Source organism: Suncus etruscus, chromosome 19, assembly GCF_024139225.1.
Source record: "Suncus etruscus isolate mSunEtr1 chromosome 19, mSunEtr1.pri.cur, whole genome shotgun sequence".
Lineage (NCBI taxonomy): Eukaryota > Metazoa > Chordata > Mammalia > Eulipotyphla > Soricidae > Suncus > Suncus etruscus.
Window position 1 is genome coordinate 11,013,543 of NC_064866.1, and position 12,148 is coordinate 11,025,690.

The following is a 12,148-nucleotide window of genomic DNA, read 5'->3' on the forward strand; positions in this document are numbered from 1 at the left end:
CCAGACCTTGGCAATGTCCTCCTCTCCTGTCCTCCTCTCTTCCCCTCTTCTCTCCTCTCTCTAACCCTCTCCCACTCTCCTCCTCTACCATATCCCTCTCTTCTTCCTTCTCCTCTGCCTTTCAATCCATTCCCTTCCTTTCTCTCCCCTCCTTCTCCCTCTCTCTTTCTCTCACTCTCTCTTCCTTCTCTATCACTCCTCTCCTCTCCCCCATTCTCTCTGCCCTTTCCTTTATTATTATTATTTATTTTATTTTATTTTGGTTTTGGGGCCACACCCGGCGGTGCTCAGGGGTTACTCCTGGCTCTGAACTCAGAAATTGCTCCCAGCAGGCTCGGGGGTCCATATGGGATGCCGGGGATAGAACCTGGGTCCATCCTGGGTCAACCATATGCAAGGCAAATGTCCTACTTCTGTGCTATCACTCTGCCCTTTCCTAAAGTACTGACTCTGATCAGGTAATGTGACTACTATCTGATGTCATTTGGTGGTATTACCTAATCACATCACTGACACTACCAAAAAATACCCATATTTGTCTCCCAAAATTCATACAAAATCCCATCTGGGCCTGCACTGACCCTCAGTTTAGAACCTGGCCTGCAATTTTCATTCAGCCCCACTACTTGCATATTTGTCTATCCACACAGTCTCCTCTAACTGTTCCTCACCCCAGGACCACCTGCTCCTCTCATCTTAGCTGTGTGTGTGTACAAATGTGCCTGAATGTAGTAGAGGAGATAGCCTCCTTGGAGATGTCAGACTCATTCTTTGATTCATTCCGCCTTCCCTTGCTTTAAAGGAGGTGTCTGCAACTCTCAGAATAAATGGACATGCCTAGCATGAAGGGGATGTGAATACTCAGTTGTGTAAGGCATTCACTGCACATAAGCATCCCTCAAGGAGGAAACCAGGGACCAAGCCAAGCATCCCAGCAGATCTTCCCAGCAAAGGCTACATTGCTCTAACTTTACATACTCTTCCATGGGCCAGAAGAAGAATCCAGTGGAGATTTAAAATAAGAAAACAGGAACTGGAGTGGTGGCTCATGCAGTAGGACTGACTATGGTTCGATCCCCCAGCATCCCATATGGTCCCCCAAGCCAGGAGAAATTTCCGAGGGCATAGCCAGGAGTAACTCCTGAGTGTCACTGGGTGTGCCCCCCCCAAAAAAAAAGCAAAAATAAAATAAAATAAGAAAATAAAAATGGAAGAAAGAGAAACACAATAGAGATCAAAATCAAGCCAGGCCATGAGATGGGAAAATCTCAAGGTCAGACAGAGGTTTAAATCCTTGCCCAAGTCTATCTCATAGGAAAAGGAGAACCTAAGGTACCTCTAAGGGCTAAAACAAAGAGAACTGAACTGTAAGCACTATTACTTTTTGGGAGACAAAAAGAACTTTCCAGAACACACGCTCCACTGCAATGCACTCTGGCTGCTCGTTTCAGGTCAACCTGCACCTGGAGAGTCTAAATAAGGAAAGTGAAGGCTCCCAAAAGTAAAGGAAAAGTCTCTCACCTCTTGCACTGAAAAGCCTGTCTGGATCATATCTACATAGGCCAATGCTCAGACCCAGGACAGCTGCTCCGCCATGTTGCCCAGGTCAGCCAGGCCCAGGACTAGGTTGTTGTTCTCTTGTATTTCCCTTTGTCCTTTCCTGTGCCTGACTCAACAGTGAATTCTGTGGCAAAGAGAATAGCAAGAATTTCAGAAAAACTCTCAAAGCTGAAAAACAAAGATCAGGGCAGTCCCTGGCTCTCCTAGGCTGGATCCTCTTTACCCACTTCTCTCCACTTGGCAAAACAAATAAAAAAAAGACTTTGCTGGAGGGCCTAAGAGTCCACGCTGGCGCATACATTTCACCCAGTTGACTGATACTTTATTGACTTGCGGATCACTCAGAGCTATTCCAGAATTTACCTCACCGCAGAAGCCAGGGAAAGCCTATAACCTCGGCTTATTGCCTCACAGGGCTCAGAGTAAGGAGCTTACAAATTCTTCCCCTGATTTTTGCATGTGTAGGCCTAGGAATCACAACTACAGGAATCTCCATTCTAGTTTTCCCTCAGGTCCTCATTTCCTGCCACCCGTGGGGCACAAAATCCTGTAAACAACTGTAGTCAGAAAACACACACACACACACACACACACACACACACCTAAAGCTTGAACACGTAGGTTACTTACCTTATAGGTGGTCAACCTGGTTCAATCCTCAGCACCCCAAACCCCACCAGGAGTGATCCTTGAGCAGAGAGCCAAGAGTAAACCCTGAGCATAGCTGGGTGTACCCCAAACAAGGAAACAAGCAAAAATCCCCATAAGCAGGTGTTTGGAGAAGTTGATAGAGCTCAAGCACTTACCCTAGTGTGTGTTTGGTTTTGTGAGTAAACTCCCTCCCTCACCACCACCCTCAGGATTGTTGAAGATGAAAAATTTGTCTCAGGGTCTCTCTTACATTCTAGTCAGCTACCTCACAGGTCACCGGCTTGCAGACCACTGGCTTAACAGAAACCTTTTACTTTGCTACAGGTATTCTGGAAACGTCTCTGGGTTTGTTCAACAAAGAAAACAGTTTTCCTTTACCCCATAATACCACTTTTGAGAAATAAAGGCACTGGGCCACACCAGAAGACAGGGACTGTTCTCTGAGCTCAAGAATTACCCCTGAGAGTGCTTGGGGAACCATATGTGGGGCCAGGAAATCAAAATGGGGTCAGTGGGGTGCAAAGTAAGGGTCATAACCCCTGTCCTATCTTTTCAACCCATTTCACACCATGCCAATATTTTTTGGGGGGGTTGTTTTTGGGTCACACCCGGCAATGCTCAGGGGTTACTCCTGGCTCTACACTCAGAATTCACTCCTGGCAAGCTCGGGGGACCATATGGGATGCCGGGATTCAAACCACCATTCTTCTGCATGCAAGACAAATGCCTTACCTCCATGCTATCTCTCTGGCCCCACCATGCCAAGAATTTAAAGCACCTGACACATTTAGTAGACTTCGGTAAATTAGCAGCATTTTCTGTCTTTAGGAGAAAGAAGAGAGTAGATAGAATGTGGAGGTTACTGGGCTACATTTTCTCCTTTAGTACTCCTTCCCTGGGTCAGCTAGGATCCCAGGACTTGGTCTTCTTTTGGCAATGTGCCCCGCTCTGCAGTGGGGTTCAGCCTGTGTGCTGACACCAGCAATGAAGACTGTTTTGTATTCACATCACTCCTGGGCCAGAGGCGGAACAAGTCTGGAGAAAGAAGCTCAGCTCCTGACCTGGATAAACATACGAGTCTCCGGGAATAGTGTCTTTTCATCAATAATAAAAGACTTCTTATACAGCTAGAGCAATGAGACACATAGCCGCTTTAAAACAAAAATCACCTCCTAAGGAAAGACAGGAAGTAACCTTTCAGGAGATGCCATTTGACAGCAGCACAAACAAAAACATTTAGAAAAGAACCCTCGCCTGCTGTCCAAACTCTCATGCATGTCACTTAGGAGAGAGAGAAGAAAGCATGTCAGAGAAGAAAACATTCTAGTATAAGTTACAGCTGAAAACCAAAGATCCTGCAGAAAACAGAGTTGGGGGTCAGAGTGGTGGCACAAGCAGTAAGGCGTCTACCTTGCCCTAGCTAGCCTAGGATGGACCACAGTTTGATCCCCCGGCATTCCATATGGTCCCCCAAGCCAGGAGCTATTTCTAAAGCACATAGCCAGGAGTAACCCCTGAGCATCACCAGGTGTGGCCCATAAACAAAACAAAACGAAAAACCAGAGTTGGGATGAGGGGGCTTATTACTGCTGTGAAGATAGTCGGAAAAGTCTTACAAAGCACTTGGAGTCAGAAGGGCCTACATTTTGCAAGCCTAAACAAAAGCAAAAATTGGAAGAGAGATCTTTGTGGATCCTGAGCCCCAATACCCAACTCAACCCAAAGGAAAACTTCTGTCAGTAGGGAGATAACCCCTGAGTGAATCTGGCTTCCAATTATTCCTTGTGTTAAGAACCAACGAGGGTTCCAGTCAGAAATAACACGAGTTGTAGACCCTAAGGAAGGTTGGCTCTGAGGTAGATGGCTGGCTAGCCCTGCTGCAACCCTCTGGAATCTGGATCCTTCTCATTCCATTCTAGGTGACTGCAACATGCCCAAGAGAGGGTAAGCAAAATAGGAAGATAACTGACTCCTGGGAAGAAATCTCAATCTTTGTCTGACAGGATCACTTTAGAATTCCCTCTCTCAGCTTGGTTTCTCCTTGCACCAATGCCTTCATTCTTGCCAGTGGACAATCTCTTCCTCAATGCTTTTAGACTAGGCAGACTGGAGAAGAAGGTGGTGTTTGCTCTCATTCTCTCCTGAGGTTTATAATCTAAAATGAAGGTGCAGCACCTAACATTAAGTAGGTTGTGATTGGCTGTGCCACTTGCCTTTTTTTTAAGGCATAGGGCTTGTGGTCCACAGGGACAAAAAAGAAAAGAAAAGGTGTTTGGGGGTTTATTGATAAGACTCCCACTATCAATACTAAGAAAGTAACTGTATTGGCCTTTAATCAGCATCTAGGTTTCCATGAAGAATGTTGAACCCTCTCCCCACCCCCCAGCATTTCCAGGGCCCTGGGAAGTCAAGTTAATACAATGTTGAAGGGTTTTTCTGTCACCCAGGGATGTTTGCTGGCAACCTGAACATGTCTCTTGCTTATAGCCCTTAGGAATCACAATAAGGCAGCAGAGCATAACTTCCTGACCAAGGACTCCTCCTTTCAAGCCTATTTCCAGTTCCTGGGCATCAGGCTTTTGACTGTCCCCCAAAGGTTCAGGCACTGTGTTGTTTACTAAACAGGTTCTACTCCCTTCCACATTCCTTCCACTTCTCAATAAGCCCCAGGCTCCAAGGAGGTGCTTGATGAAAGTGTTGAGGGCCTTTCCCAACAGGTGAAAGTAAATACTTTGGGGGAGAATTCAGAAGATAAATGGGTCTCCCTAATAGTACTTTATCCTTTATCTAACTACCTAATCCTTCAGCTAACTACTTAATGGTACTTTATCCTTCAGAATTCCTTATAGAACCAGGATGGGGTAGGGAAGGAGCTTTTAGAATACACTCATATATGTCAACAGAGACAAAATCCCATAGCCTACACACACCTATTCTTCCTGAGTTGGTAGCTGTTACGTTTTGTCTGCTCCTTTCCTACTAAAAAGCATTCCAGACCCTAAAGGAAGAGCTCTTGTTCCTTTATTTTTTGAAATAAAGCTAGAATAAAGCTAGAAGCTACACAGTCTCAGAATATTCCAACCTCTCAGCAACAGGAAATAGGCCAGAGTTTCAACAAGTATGTCCTTGTCATATTTTAGCAGTACCAAGAGCTGGAGAGATAGCATAGTGGTAGGGTGTTTGCCTTGCACATAGCCAACCCAGAATGGTGGGTTCAAATCCCGGCATCCCATATGGTCCCCCATGTCTGCCAGGGGCAATTTCTGAGCACAGAGCCAGGAGTAACCCCTGAGCGCCGCTGGGTGTAACCCCAAAACAAAAACATAATGCAGCAGTACCAAGTGGACACCAAGGCTGTTTCCTACCATATTCTGACGATGACCACTATTTGAAGTTTCCAAAATGTTACATTGGACAGTGCTTGGCCAGAATTTCTCTGTCAAAATTCTCAAATTGTGGCTATATTTGGGGACAGGATCTTCAAGGAATATGAATGTCCATATAATGTCTGAAATTTCCCTTTGGTTTTCTTTGATACACTTAGAAGAAGAGAGGATCAGGAAACAGACTACAGAAGGGGAAGATAATAGGTAACAAAGAGCAAAAGAAAGAAAAGGCATCTATTGACATGCCGAGAAAAGAGCCACGGGGGTGGGGGGGGAATCAATAGACTGGCACCTTTTTCTGGAGATTACTAATTTCCAGAATTATGAGAACATTAATTTGTTGTTGTAAGTCACTTCATCTCTGCTATCTTGTTATGGCAACCCTAGCAAATATATATACTCATTTTTATAATTAGGATGTGGGCCAGAGAGATAGTATGGAGGGTAAGGCGCTTTGCCCTTGCATTTGGCTGACCCAAGTTCAATTCCTGAAACCCCATATGGATCTTTAAGCACTACAAGGAGTGATCACAGGACTCAGAGCCAGGAGTAAGCCCTGAATACCACAGGATGTGACCCAAAAACACAAAACAAAAAAAATCAAGTTGCTTGGTTTTGTTCTGTTTTTCCATAGCTGAGCTTACAGTTTAGTTGAGTAGAAAATATTACCTAATTTCATTGATAAAAAAATTGAGATTCAGGGACTGGAGAGAGAGCATGGAGATAGGGCATTTGCCTTGCATGCAGGATGGTGGTTCAAATCCCGACATCCATTATGGTCCCCCAAATCTGCCAGGAACAATTTCTGAGCATAGAGCCAGGAGTAACCCCTGAGCGCTACTGGGTGTGACCAAAAAAAAAAAAAAAAGAAAACTGAGACTCAGTGTCCCCTAAAGTCTCACTTCTTGGGAGGGGCAGAATTTTGGCATAAATCAAACTTTGATTCCAGATTCCATGTTCTTTTAAAATACTCATTTCCTACTAGCAGAGCGCTCAGCTGCTGAGCTCATTCATTTTTTGATCCTTCAGCCAGAGGCAGATTAAATGGTGCCATCTACACTGGTGAGTGATTTATTTCCCCTTTTCACCATGAATCGGTGATAAAAAAAAAATGATAACAAAGTGGTCTCTGATCATTGTTGAGTGGTGATTTCTCATTTTTCCAGTTCACTCTGCCAAACTGAGTCAATAAAAACCAACCCTACCTGTAATGCCAACTTCAGATGAGCCTACCCTTGGTGATTACCAATGCCATGCTGGGTCCCTGAAAGATCCTTCTTGCCTTGCCTACAGGCCTCTGTAGGAATGGAAGTGGGGGCTCATCTGGCTTTTAAGGTTCTAAGAATTTTCTTTCCTCCTTTACCACCTACAGGGAGGAGAATTGAATAGGGAACTGGGTTCATCTGGGTTTTGCTTTCAACTGTAGTTTCAAAATAGCCTTGCCTTTTTCTCTAAAATATTAATTGAAAAGTTGATATTAAAATAAACTAAGGAGCCAGAGTAGCAGATTCCACTGGCTTAGGTCTCTTTCAAATTGGAAGGGCTAGAAATGCATATCAGGGCTCCTGGCTCTGCTTTCAGACTTAGGGGGACCATATAGGATACTGGGATTCGAACCACTGTCCTGGATCAGCTTTGTGCAAGGCAAAACCCCTTACCACTGTGCTATCTCTCCAGCCCTGTCAACCAAAAAAAATTTTTTTTGGTTTTTGAGGCCACACCCGTTTGATGCTCAGGTGTTACTCCTGGCTAAGCACTCAGAAATTGCCCTGGCTTGGGGGGACCATAGGAGACTCCAGGGGATCGAACCACGGTCCTTCCTTGGCTAGTGCTTGCAAAGCAGACACCTTACCTCTAGCCACCTCACCGGCCCCTACCTGTCAACCAAATTTTTAAGTGATTTTCTTGTTTAGTGTACTAAAAAAGGTTGATAACAAATGCAGAAAAGAAAGGGAAACTCTCATTCTATCATCCTTTCTTTCCCTTTCTGCTCTTATCCACATGTTTTTACTAGACACAAAAATGAAATTCTTATGTTATCACTGAATAGTTTCATAAGCTTTCTCCAAGCCAAGCAATCCTAATGATTATTTTATTTTAATGGCCCTCTAATATTTTGAAACCAGGGAACCATTATTTGAATGATCATTCTTAGTCATTGAAATTGTTTCCAATTTTTTTTTTTGGCTTCAGGTGAATCATTCTCTTGCTGCAAATTGCAAAAAAGGCAGCAGGATCTCGATTTAACTGGAGTTTTCTAATATCAAACAGAGGTTTGATTTGCAAAGGATTCTCAGATTGGGACCCTCAGTCATATACCCTCTGTGTTTTCAAGCTACTTTCCATTTCAGTGACTGTAAAATCACTGCCAAGATTCCCTAAGAAGCAGGGAAAACCAGAGTGGGAAAATGGACCCAGTTTCCTGACCCTAAGGGCATCTCCCAGCCTAATCTTTTCTTTCACACAATCAAGTCAACCTGGCCCTGGGCATTGGGGTCTCTTGAGAACAAGCACCCAGGAGACTCAAACCTAAACACTCATTCTAGGTGTTAAAATGTAAATGTAGCATCAAGTTCACCTAACATTCTGCTCCCTGAATCTTCTACCTGCAGAGACAGAAATTCCAGCCCCAACCAAGTTAGTGCTTTTTGGTGAAGGCACCCTGAGGTGAGGCTCTCTCACAGCCTAGGATATGAAAATAAGTAGGAAGTACATTATATTCTTGTGGCATTTATAGTTAGTTCTGCTTGGGGAGAATTTAAAATACAAACATATTAATGCAGTCACAGTAGGCCAAGTTAATTTGTTGCCTCTTGGTTGCTGCATTGGACACTCCCTTTTGGCATGAGTAGAGTCTGGGAGTGCTTGGCCAGGAAGTATCCCATGAAATCTTCTTCATTTTCTTCATGATCAGTCTCAAAATTACTTAGGACCTGCCTTGCCGAGTAATAATAGAAGCAGCAAACACTAACAAGAGTATTTATTACAAAAATACTTTATTGGGGAAAATATTTTTACCAAATGGAATTTAAGAGAAGTCCTGCTGATAGGGTACAAACTGGTATTCTATGATTAATTTACAATATTTCTCACCATATCCCTAAAACAGGAAAAAATATCCTTAATCCTATTTTATATAAGGAAAATGAAACTCAGAGGGATCAAGAAATTAATTCCAAATCATAGAGAAGGTAAGTGTTGTTATGAATGAAAACTCAGATTCAAGCAGATTGACTTGAGTGTACAAATTGCCTTTCTAGGAGTAGTTTTTTCAGCCTCGCTATGCCAACAGAGTAACAGGGTAATTTGTTTCTTAAAAGTCAGATATTTATGGAGTCAAATGGTAAGACATTGACTTGTATCCCTTTATCTTTTTGTGGGGAGAGGAGATCTCTCCCAATTGTACTTAGGGTATCACCTACATTCTACAAACTCTTGAATGAGTTATAGTAGGGATTTTTTTTGGTTGCCTTTTTTTTTTTAAAGATTCTTTCTCTTCCTCCAAAGTCCCATGGGAAGTAAACTCATAAAGACTATTTTTCTCTAAAAATGAAACTTCTTTTTGTTGTTGTTCATTTGTTGTTTCTGAGCCAACCCCGTGGTATTCAGGATTTACTAGTGGTTCTGTGCTCAAAACCACTCCTGCAGGCTCAGGGAACCATATGGGATGCTGGGTATCAAATCTAGGTTAGCTGACTGCAAGGCAAATGCCCAACCTACTGGACTTTTTTTTTTTAAGTTTTATGAAAGTTTATTTGGGGATCAAATTCAATGGCAAAATGAGGATATTAATGCAAATTGAAATAGTTTTAAAAGTCGTAATAAATAGGGGCCGAAGTAGTGGCACAAGTGGTAGGGTGTTTGCCTTGCCCACACTAGCCTAGGACAGTCCTTGGTTTGATCCCCCAGCGTCCCATGTGGTCACCCAAGCCAGGAGTGATTTCTGAGCACAGAGCCAGGAGTAACCCCTGAGCATCACTGGGTGTGCCCCCCCCAAAAAAAAGTCATGTAATAAACTAACTCAAAACAAACATTCCTGAAAAGTCAGGGCCAGTCAAAAGAAACTCTCTGGGAAATTTACCTAAAATATATAATACAAAGGGTTTTTTTTCCAATAACTTTTATTGTGAACAAAGTGAAACAGCCACTAAAAATGCAACTTCTCACAGATAAAGAGATCCCCACTTTTAGTTGCATCTTTGGGCTTTAGAACTAAAACTAGGGACTGGAGTGATAGCATGGAGGTAAGGTGTTTGCCATGCACATGGTCAACACAGGACGGACCCCGGTTTGAATCCTGGCATCCCATATGTTCCTCTGAGCCTGCCAGAAGCAACCTCTGTGTGCAGAGCCAGGAGTAACTCCTGAGCACTGCCACCAAGTGTGGCCCAAACCCAATCAATCAATTAAGTTAAAAAAATAAATTCAAATAAGATTTGGTCAGTGTCCTGAGCAGTTAGCAGTCTTATCTTGAAAAACAGATAAATAAAATATAATGCTATAAGTGCTGTAAAATAGAGGCATGAAACAAAGCAGGTGAGTGCAGAGAGGCAGGGCAGATACCTAGCTATCCCAGAAGTTTCCATGGAAAGGCAGCTGATGACCTGCACAAACTTAGTGACTGCAAGAACAGGAGACATCATGACACTTACCCACTGGCCTTCAGTGCCTTCTTATGTCTACCCATGGATTTTGCTCACCCTGGAATTTAAGTTTTATCTTCTTAGTTTTGAAGAAACTACAATCACTTGGGAATCTATTGCAGTTTCCTCCAGCCCTTCAAGTAGAAAAAAATATATGTGGGTTCCCTTCACATCTGAGAATTCAGGCCAACCTCTCTCAGAACCAGTCAAAAAAAAAAAAAAACCCAACAACAACAACAACCACAGGAAAGCAGAAAGATAATCTCAGCATCAGGCTTGCTAAAGATTCCCACATAGTGGTGAAAGCCAGAACAGGTTCTGTCTGCAATTACTCTTTGTTTGGAAATGGTGTTCCCAGTATGACCTTTCTACCTTCAATTTAATGGTGGAGCTGTTGTCACTGTTAATAAAATCCAGACTGGACTCTCTCTGATTGGAGCCAATTAGAATTACTCAGAGAGGGCAGCCAGGGTAGCCTCACTGCAAATGAGGGCAGCTGATGTGTTGGCATTGGCTTATTTGCCCAGCCATGAGGGGATGGGAAAAAGCCAAGTTGCTTCTCTCGGTTCTCCCACAGCCTCTACTAACCCCACTCCACTCTTCCATGAGTGCTTGCTTTAAATCAAAGCAATAAGAGCTACTGGGGAGCAGTTAGGGGAAGAGTTTCTCCAAGCTAATGAGGCCTAGCTAGACTTTTTCCTCACTCAGTAGTTTAAGTAACTACTACATACAGGGGTGGTACCAGGGGGTACATATAATATAGAAGATCTAGGAAAAACAATTCCGCCATGAAGTTAAAAAAAAAAAACTTAAGCCCCAGTTCTGAAAGGGTGCACATAGTCATATTTTTTAAGGCATTACAAAAAGTAAGTTATTTTAATTATTTTCTGTCAGAGCCCTGTATCTCAGCTCTCTGACTTAACAAAATTGTTTCCTTAACAGAGGGTGACATGACAAGCACTTTTGGATCTGTTTAAAAGAAATAATGTTGGAAACAGAAGTGGATTTGTGTTTGGTGAGATGTAGGTAGAGGGGTTGTTGTCATTGTTATGTGTAAGTTACTGATAGTCACCTCAATCTGGAAATAGCTTCTGGGAACTATTCTTTTTCGCCCCAGTGCTGCTCACCTGACTTTATGGTATCACATGAAACCAGATCAACTAGCAATTTTGAGACGACCATCGCTAGACATTTATATAAAAGAGGCAGAGAAATAATTACAGGTTATTTGCCTTACACATAACCATGTAAGGTCAGCCCATGGTCTCTTGAGCATCACCAGGTGTGACTTCAAAACCCAATAATAATGATGATAATAATAATAAATAATAATAATAATAATAAAACAAGGCCAAAGATTCTATCATGTATGAAAATGTCCTACAGGATATGGCCCAAGAAGCTGGAGTGATAACACAGTGGTAGGGTGTTTGCTTTGCACACAGCCAACCTGGGACAGACCCGAGTTTGATTCCCAACATCCCATCTGGTCATTGGAGCCTGCCAGGAGCGATTTCTGAGTACAGAGCCAGGAGTAACCCCTGAACGCCACTCAGTGTGGTCCCAAAACAAAACCAAAAAATATATATGGCCCAAGAAATATGTAGTGGAAGAGAAAGAGAGTTGTATAAAGCTAATCATTGGGGAATTCTTCTAATCATCTGACATACAAAATTCTAACTTAAGAAAAAAACCACAAAAAAAAATATTCTAATATATAGTATAGTCCTGAATGCTAGATTAGTCAGCAATGTACTAATATAACTTGATAGTCTACCTTTTTCAATTGGATATGAGAAAATTCCTGTTTGTACGGTAAAAATGATACAAATAGCAAGTGAATTGGGTTGTAAATCAGACTCTGTAGGCATCCCAATCATCATAACAAAATTTTGTTAGGCTAGAGGA